Source organism: Arachis ipaensis, chromosome B04, assembly GCF_000816755.2.
Source record: "Arachis ipaensis cultivar K30076 chromosome B04, Araip1.1, whole genome shotgun sequence".
Lineage (NCBI taxonomy): Eukaryota > Viridiplantae > Streptophyta > Magnoliopsida > Fabales > Fabaceae > Arachis > Arachis ipaensis.
In genome coordinates, this window is record NC_029788.2 from 71,845,391 (window position 1) to 71,854,752 (window position 9,362).

The window sequence follows — 9,362 nt, forward strand, 5'->3', positions numbered from 1 at the left end:
TTAATACCCAATTTAGATTGGTGATCTAGAGTTGTTAGTTAATATGATTTCCATTTACTCTAATCTCTTGCTAATTCCATTAGTGAGTTGATTAGGACATTTGGATTGAAGTTAACTAGTCTTGTTTGACTTTCTCTAACGGAAGATATCTTACACCTTCTTTCAACATTAGGGATGACGAAATAAGATAAATTCTTGTTAATTATTGTCATTAGTGACTAGGATGGAAGGCCTATGATCTCAATTTTTGCCATGAACGTCTCTCTTTATTAATTGCTTTCTTTAATTGCTCTCTTTACTTTTCATGCCATTTATTTTGTTGCCCCTTCTCTCAACCAAACCCCCTTTGTTCCTTCATAGCCAATAATTGAGTACTTCATTGCAATTCCTTGTGAGACGACCCGGAGTCTAAATACTTCGGTTAATTTTCATTGGGGTTTGTTATTTGTGTCAACCAAAATTTTTGATGTGAGAATTTTTTGTTTGTTTGGAACTATGCTTACAACGAAGTTCCTGTTTCTATAAGAGAAATTCTAGACCGACACGACGAATCTCAACATCACGTACGCGTGGGCGACGCATACGCGTGGGTGACGCGTACGCGTGGACGATGCGTACGCGTTGCATGGCGAATACAGTTCTCACGCGCGCGTCGCATCCCGTTTTTCATTCCTTTCTCTTTTCTTCTATCTTCTCTCCTTCTTTCTTCCTCCCTTCTTAATTTCTTCTTCTTCATCTCTTTAACTTTTCATCCTTCTTCACTTTCATTCTATTTTACTTAATTTATTTGAATACTTTCATTCATTGCATTTTAATTTTGTGCATATTTTTATTTTTTTTCTAAATTTATTATTTTTTCATTGGTGTTAAATTTTTTTATTTAACTGTTGCATCTTCTCTTGCATTATCTTGGTGCTTCATGACTTATTTTATTCTGATTGGGTAATATTATTTAAATCAATGCTAATCTTTTATGATACTTGTACTCCTCTTGCATTGATATAAACTTACACTGTCTTTCATTACCCACACTCTTCCCCTTTGTTGCAATTTTGTTACTATTGATATGCCATGTGCTTCTACTATTTTCTCACTTGTATGTTGTAGCTACCATGTAATTGAGACTCTCATCATTTGGCATTAACCCAACCATATTTTAAATTGTTTCCTATCTTTATTTTTGGGTTACTTTTCTTCTTTTTCCTCTTCTTTCAGGATGGCCACCGAGGAAGAAAAACAGAAAACGTTTACATGGGTGACAGACAAGTCCATCTGCATAATCTTTGGAGAAAAAATATCAGTTGGAGCTACCCGTTCACTTGTACATCTCTGCATGCACCGAGGACGGTGTAATTTTTAAGTGTGGGAAAGTAACCATATAAGGAAAATTCCAGGAGAACTAGTTGGTTGTGGCCTTTTCTGTGGAGTTGTAGGTTTCGCTCTCTCTGGAACCCTTTGTTGCATATCTCAAACATGAATCTGTTTGTTGCTAAAAGGGATTTTGGAGATAAAGCTATTACCTCAGCATCTGGATTTGAACCAATTAGAAGGAAAAACATCTTTAATTACATAACTCTCAAGAAGAAAAAAAGAAAAATGAAGCTAAAGAAGAAGAACGGAACCTGGGTTACCTGGAAGGTTTCTCTTTTTCTTTGATGGTGGCTGTGTAGAAGTGTCAGATGATATTGGTGGTGGAGTCATGAAGGTTCCAATTTTAGTTCCTGTACCTAAGGAAACACTATTATTACCTTTGTTTGAAGCTGAAGTCAAATTACACATGTTTTCTTCCACTACTACTACTTGTTACTGTTGCTAATTTTGTTGTTGTTGGAATATCAAACTCTTCAAGTGTTAAGGGTTGAGATCAATTAAGGGTTGAGAACTTCAGTGTTCATAGTATAGTAGATTAATCGATTATATGCATACAAGTAGAACCAAAATTCTAAACAAATAGTACTTGTATTTATTCTCTATGCAACCTTGGGACATTAGCAAGAATGCGAGTTACCAGAAAAATATAATAAGGAGATTGACGTTAGAGATTTCTACCAGTAAAGAGATTAATAGAAACAGTTGCGTTGTAGATATAGTCTCTAAACCGACAAAAATCCCTTCGTACAAACGTTTTGGGTGTCACAAGTAACAAACCCCTTTAGAAATTGTTAACCGAGTATTCAAACCTCGGGTCGTCTTCTCAAGGAACTGCGAGGAAGTATGTTCTTATTATTGGCTATAAAGGTTGTAATCGGGGTTTAGAAGATGAGAAGCAAGTAATTTAAATGACAAGTAAAATAAATGGCAATTAAAATAAATAAATACTGTAAGGCAGACTTTTGGCAAGGTAAGAAAAGTTGGAGGTCCAACATAGTTATCTCTCTCAACTATAATGAAAGTTGAATCTAAACTCCACTTGGTCAACCTTTACTAGGGCAAAGGAAAGTCAGGGGACTAATTAAATTGACCTTTGAATCCTATTTATTTCCTAAGAAAAGGTTGGGATTACTTAAGTTCAGCTCAATTAGCAAGATAACGATTATCAATTATGTTGAGTTTAATAACTGTTGAGTTACTTAATTCTTAACCAGGACCAAAAGGGGAAAAAGTAAAATTGCTGGAATAATAAAAATATTCTTAGATGGGAAGCAATGGTAACTTAAATCAAAGAGAACAATCATAAACTGAAAATACCTCAATTATTATTAATTCAAATAACAGTCTGTAACACGGGAGAAATTCATAAATTCACTGATTAATTCAAGTGCTGGAATAAATAAAAGTAAAAGAAAGCTAAAATAAAGAAACGTAAAACCTGGATTGAGAGTCACTCTTAAAACAAGAAGAAATCCTAAATCCTAAAACAAAGAGAGAGAAGATCTCCCTCTCAACTAAATCTAAATCATTGAAAAGTAAAATATGCGAGCTCCCTTTGAATGGATGCATTCCCAAACTTTATAACCTCTGGTCTATGCTGTCTGTACTTGGATCTGGGCTAAAAAGGGCTTCAAAATTCGCTGGGGGTGTATTCTGTAAATTCTGATACGTGGCCTCTGTCACGCGTCCGCGTGGGTCACGCGGTCGCGTCATTAGGAGCTTTTCCTTGCCATGCGATCGCGTCAGTCATGCGACCGCGTCATGTGCGTTCTGCTTAAGGCGCGCGGTCGCATTAGTCATGCGGCCGCGTCGCTGCTGATTCGTGCTTGGCACGCGATCGCGTCATCCATGCGATTGCATGGATATCAGTTTCCTTAAAGCTCCGTTTTGCTTTCTCCTTCCATTTTAGTATGTTTCCTTTTCCATCCTTTAAGTCATTCTGCCTTAGAAAATCTGAAACTACTCAACACACTGATCACGGCATCGAATGGAAATAAAGGTAATTAAAATAATATTTTTCACAATATGACATAATAAGGAGGGGAAAGTAAAACCATGCAATTAATGTGAATAAGCAGGTGAAGGATTGTATAAATCACTCAATTTAAGCACAAAAGAACTCATGAAATATGGGTTTATCAGAGATGGATCCATAGTTCCATACCAAGTATTTACAGATGAAAGCGCTTATATATAGGACTGGAGTGATCAACCTTGAAGCCCATCTCCTCGAACATTCTCAACTAAAGCAGGAGAAAATAAATAAAAATAAATAATACAGTAGTTCTAATTGGTAGATAAAATAAGTTACAGAAGACTAAGATATCAGCAAGTCATACAAAGTTGACCCCATTCATATTACACCTGCTCAAGAAAGCCATCATTGGGACAAACAAATTCATAGCTCTTCCTTAATGATTCAAGGAAATCTGCAGGGGGGTAAAAGATAACATCATATAAGATTGAGAAATGCCAATATTTCAATGGTTCCACTTTCAGAAAATAAGCCCAAATTAGAGAAGACATTCATATTTATATAGATACTGATGATGATATTCACAGTCGCAAAAATAGAAGCTTTCAAAATAACTTGTAATTAAAGTTGAGCATTCTAAAAAGGGAAGTATCACACCTTCGAGAGAGAGATTTTTCGTTCTCATCAAATATGCTGTAATCACTGCCGCACTACAACAAAAAAACCGGAGAAAAAACTAATAATAATAATCAAAATGCTTGATAATCAAAGAAGTCAAGTGCAGTAATAGAGTTGATACTTGATAGTTGATATTGAGGAAAATGGTATCTGAAATCCCGGTGAAAAGAAAGGGGAAAAGAAAAGGGAAAAGTTTGCTGAATATATAGTATTCTTCTTCTTCTTCTCTCTCTCTCTCTCTCTCTCTCTCTCTCTCTCTCTCTCTCTCTCTCTCTCTCTCTCTCTCGATGTATATGAATGAATAAAAGTGATTTGGTTTCACACTAAGCTTAAGGTAGTGGTGATTTTGGCAGTGAGGCAAAGAGACAAGTAGTAGTTTTGGTTTTTATTGAAATGAAGAGATTATATGAGAAGAGAAGTGGAAGAAGCTTAGGAGGAGAAGGAGGATTAGAAAGCTAAGATGAAATATTATGTGAATCAATTCTGCAATATTAGAACACTAAAATATCAGAAAAGAAAAAGAAGAGTGAAGCGATTAAATATCTGCCATGTTTGTTCCTATGCCAAGCCTTCTTCTAGTTTCCTTGGCAATAGCAAGCGATTAAATATCTGCCATGGTACACTAGGAGCATCTTTTGATTTCTCAAGTACTTCCTGTTATATAAAGATATTCAAGCAACAATTATGAATAAAAACTCATTCAACCAAGTTGTAAACTATAAATGTTAATATCCTTTTTTGTCAAACCTGTCTAGCAACCCCCAAAGATCAGAGCCTATGCTCGACAAACTTATCAATAGTTGCATGATCATTTCTCCTCACATCCTCATTGCAGTTGCAGAAGTTCAATATCTAAACCGGGAGAAAAGAACATTGATAAGTCCCCTGCACAAACATAATCCAGCTGGTGCCAATAGCAGAATATTTTTACCTACTCAGGAGCACTTTTGCTGGGTCTATGCCAATTTTCATCAGAATCAATGTAAGTTAGAGCAGTCCTCTTGTCTACAGAATTGAAAGGGAAAAAATAGACCTCCCTGATTCCAGCTCTTGCCTGCAAAATTTACATTAAGATTTAGAAATTCTTACCTTTAAATTCAACATATATTTTTTCCCTTTTAATTTCTTATATTGAAAAATCAATTTAGGAATATATTTACCTCCTTTGGATCAGCAAGCATACCAACAATTGCGGCATCTATAGCATCTTGATTCTCAGTGCTATATAGAAGACCAAGTTAACATGGACACTAGTTTTCAATTGCTGAGACACTGTGATTTTCAATAAAAATCTAAACCCCAAAAAATTCAACCAAAATGAAACTAGTTAATGCATTCAGAAACCTTGATTTCACAAACAAGTTTATAAGAACACAAAATAAAGAAAGCTCATTGAAGTGCACTGTTTGAGGCTTTGTTACACATTTAGTTGCATTGTTATCTTTCTATTTTGAAGGCAGGCCTAATGAGTAATGCAAAAATTTCAAAAGAGGAAGTGTTTATTAGCACTTACGGATCGTTCATAAGCATGAACATGCCCTGCAAACATAACATCAACCTTGTACTTCATAAATCAGGGTTCATACATTACTCTCATTGATTCACCTTCTATATAGTGATAGTTGTAGCTATTATACCAAGGCGAATGCATAAGCACAATCAACCATGGAGTCTCTATCCTGTTAACTTTTGGTAGCTGCTGTTCAAGCCATTTGTATTATGGTGTATATTTCCCTGGAAACAAAAATTGAAGCTTATACATTTAATTCAAGATGTTTACAAACAAATCATAACAACAGGTCAAAAAATATGTATTTGTGAATACCATATGCTGAATATGAGGCCAAGACAATGATGTGTGCCGAGGCTCTCTTGACAGAATACCAGAAGGGTGCGGTACTCTGTGACGCTATATAAGGAACATGATAGTGATGGCAATATGGCTTGAAAGGTACACTTTTACCCTGCAAAATATCATTCACTAGTGTCAAAAACCGACGACGATGATGAATCACACTAAGTTTCTAAACTTCTCAAAACCAAATTAAAACAATTATTACGAGAGAAGCCTTACGATTTCTGGAAAAAAAATCAATTTCATGGTTCCCTACAACCCAAATCCATGGTTGATAAGCAGTACTCCTTTCTACAAACCTTCCCCAAGTGTCCCATCTAACGTTATCGTGATTAGGGTAATTATCCGCATAAGAAAGGTCTCCAACAAACAACACAGTTTGTCCTTTACTTGGGCTCTTTTCATAGTGAGTGAGTGTTTTATTTGAATCATAACTCTAACCATGATCTCTTGTAGATCATTGCCAAATTAATTAATTACAAACATATTGGCATTGATTTCGCACAGTTGAGGAATATAATTAGAGTTAGCAATGAAATTGAAAGAAAGAAAACAGCGATGAAAGATAAAGGAGATTAGGGTTACCTGCATAGCTAAGGCAAGATCGAAGAGAGAAACGCAGCAACACACGAAAAAGAGCAAGCACTAATGGCGAGATCGAAGAGAGAAATGCACATTAGGGTTCGAAGGGAGCGATGCGAGAAAGGCCGACGGAAGGGGTGCGATGAAGAAGAACCAGGAATGCGAGTAAGGCCGATGAAAGTTGAGTGCAATGGAGGTTCGGTGCGACCGTGGTGCAAGGCTGATAACGCCGCCGATGGAGCATTTAGAGGGGATGAATGTGGAGGCACAGAGGTGTGGTGTGAAATGAAGAGGAGAACGTGATCTCCAAATTTTTATTTTAATATTTCTGATGGAATATTTTAAATTACAGACAGATTTTCTATCTGTAATAATTTAATAAAATGCAGTGTATTTTTTTATTTAATTACAGAAGGATTTTCCATCGGTAACTATATCCTACGAAAAAAAATTAATTTTTTTGACAGAATTATTGACGGATTCTTTTTTCCATCTGTAATTTATGCTAATTCATTTTTCTATGTTTCCAACAAAAGATCCCTCGCAAAATCTGTCTGTATTTTTGTGGGATAAAATCTATCGAAAATATCCGTCTGTAATAACTAGTTTTCTAGTAGTGATATAGTTCATATGGACAGTACATTCATGATTCACCGGAATCGATATTTGCTTGCTTAGTTGCTTCCTTGCTCAGTTAGTTAGTTGCTTCATTCAGTCTATTGCTCATTTGCTTTATTGTTTGATAATTGATAATTTTGATATAGTTGGTTTAGTAATTGTGAATTTGTGATTGAATTTGTTTTGATGATGTAATTGATAATTTAGTTTCATTAATTTGTTTGTTAATTATTTTTGTGTATTAAATTATTTTGAATTAAGAATTTTGGGATATTATTAGTTGTTGGCTTGCTACTGTTGCTTGATGGAAATTAATTTTGTTAATTGATCAATTTTGTATTTATAATTTTTAAACTGAACTTTTCAATTTATGTAGAAAATGTGAAGCACTTATGAAGTCAAAACAACATATAAGTGCTGCTATTGAAAAATAATCTGAGCAAGTTAAAAAGAATAATTATCAAATTTACTTCACAGCCATAATTGATTTTATTAGGTTTCTTTTACGATAAGGATTGGCCTTTCGTGGTAATTATGAGATAGATGATTCTGTTAATCAAAAAAATTTTTTGAAACTTCTAAACTTTCTTGCTGAATATAATGAAGAGATTGATCATGCTTTAAAAAATGCTCGTGAAAATTTTAAACTAAGAGCACCATCAATTCAAAAAGACATTGTAAAAGCTGCTGCAAGTGAAATGACAAAAGTTATTGTCAATGATCTTGGGGATGAATTGTTTGCTGTTTTGGTTGATGAAGTCTGCCACATTTTTATTAAGAAGCAAATGTGAGTTGTTTAAGGTATGTGAATAGAGAAGGGCAAGTTAGGGAGCATTGTTTTGGTCTTGTTCATGTTTCTAATACTAATACTTTATCTCTAAAATTAGTATTGGAGTCGTTATTAGAAACATATAATTTAAGTTTATCAAGAATACGTGCTCAAGGATATGATGGTGCAAGTAATATGCAAGGAGAAATTAATGGTTTAAAAATTTTGATATTGAAAGAAAATTCTTATGCTTTTTATGTACATTGCTTTACCCACAAACTTCAGTTAGATCTTTTAACGGTTGCAAAAAAACAAGTTAAAATTGCTTTACTTTTTAATTTGTTAATCAATTTGTGCAATGTTGTTGGAGTTTCGTGTAAACGAAGAGATATGCTTCGTGATAGTCAGATGACTAAGACAATTGAAGCATTACAAAGTGAAAAAATTTCTAGTGGATGTGGTTTGAATCAAGAAATAGTTTTGAAAAGAGTTGGAGACACTAGATTAGGTTCACACTATAAAACTATACATAGATTAATTTTTTGTTTCCTTCCGTGGTTAATGTTCTTAAATATGTTAAGTAAGATGGAAATAATTTAGAACAAAGAGTTGAAGCATATCATTTATTGAATGTCATTCAATCCTTTGAATTCATTTTCAACTTGCACTTGATGAAAAATATCTTGAGAGTTACTAATGAATTATCTCAAGTGTTACAAAGGAATGATCAAGACATTGTAAATGCTATGACATTGAAAGTGTCTAAGCAATGGTTGCAAACTATAAGAGATGATGGTTGGTCTCTTTTACTTGACGAAGTCTCATTGTTTTGTGGCAAACATAATATTATAGTTCCAAAAATAGATGATATATTTATGTCACTAAGAAAGATCAAGACGCAAAACTCAAATGATCTCAAATTTGCATCATTTTTAAGTTGAGATATTCTATCAAGTAGTTAGCAGAAAATTTCAGGAACTCAACAATCGTTTTACATAAGTGAATACTCAATTGCTTCTTTGTATAGTTTGCCTGAATCCTAGCACTCATTTCTTGCGTTTGATAAGGAGAAGTTGATCCAGTTAGCTCAATTCTATCCATTAGAATTTTCTTCTATTCAACTTTTAGCACTTGATAGTCAACTTGAAAACTTCATATTTTCTTCTACTCAACTTTTAGCACTTGATAGTCAACTTGAAAACTTCATATTAGATGTCTGTTCTGATAATCAATTCTCAAACTTAAATGGGATTGATCGATGCTCTTTCTCAAAAATTGGTTGAGACTTGAAAAAATATTGTTTATCCATTAGTGTTTTTTCTGTTGAAGTTAGTTTTAGTTTTGTCTGTAATAATTACATCAGTTGAAAAAAAATTTTCTGTTATGAACATCATAAAGAGTTGGCTTCGCAACCGTATTGAAGATAAATTTTTAAATAATTATTTAATGACATATATAAAAAAAAATATTTAATTGTATTGACCATAAAAAAATTATTCAATCTTTTCAAAATA

General features: G+C 33.9%; 1 long non-coding RNA gene and 2 pseudogenes across 1 annotated transcript; all 3 read right to left on the reverse strand.

Moving 5' to 3' along the window:
- Positions 3,546-4,475, reverse strand: LOC110270667. The gene is made up of 3 exons (XR_002360309.1): positions 4,004-4,475; positions 3,736-3,800; positions 3,546-3,614 (listed from the first exon to the last, which is right to left on the reverse strand). It is a non-coding gene; the product is annotated as an uncharacterized LOC110270667 (long non-coding RNA).
- Positions 4,583-5,262, reverse strand: LOC110271513 (annotated as a pseudogene).
- On the reverse strand, positions 5,508-6,470 carry LOC107636555 (annotated as a pseudogene).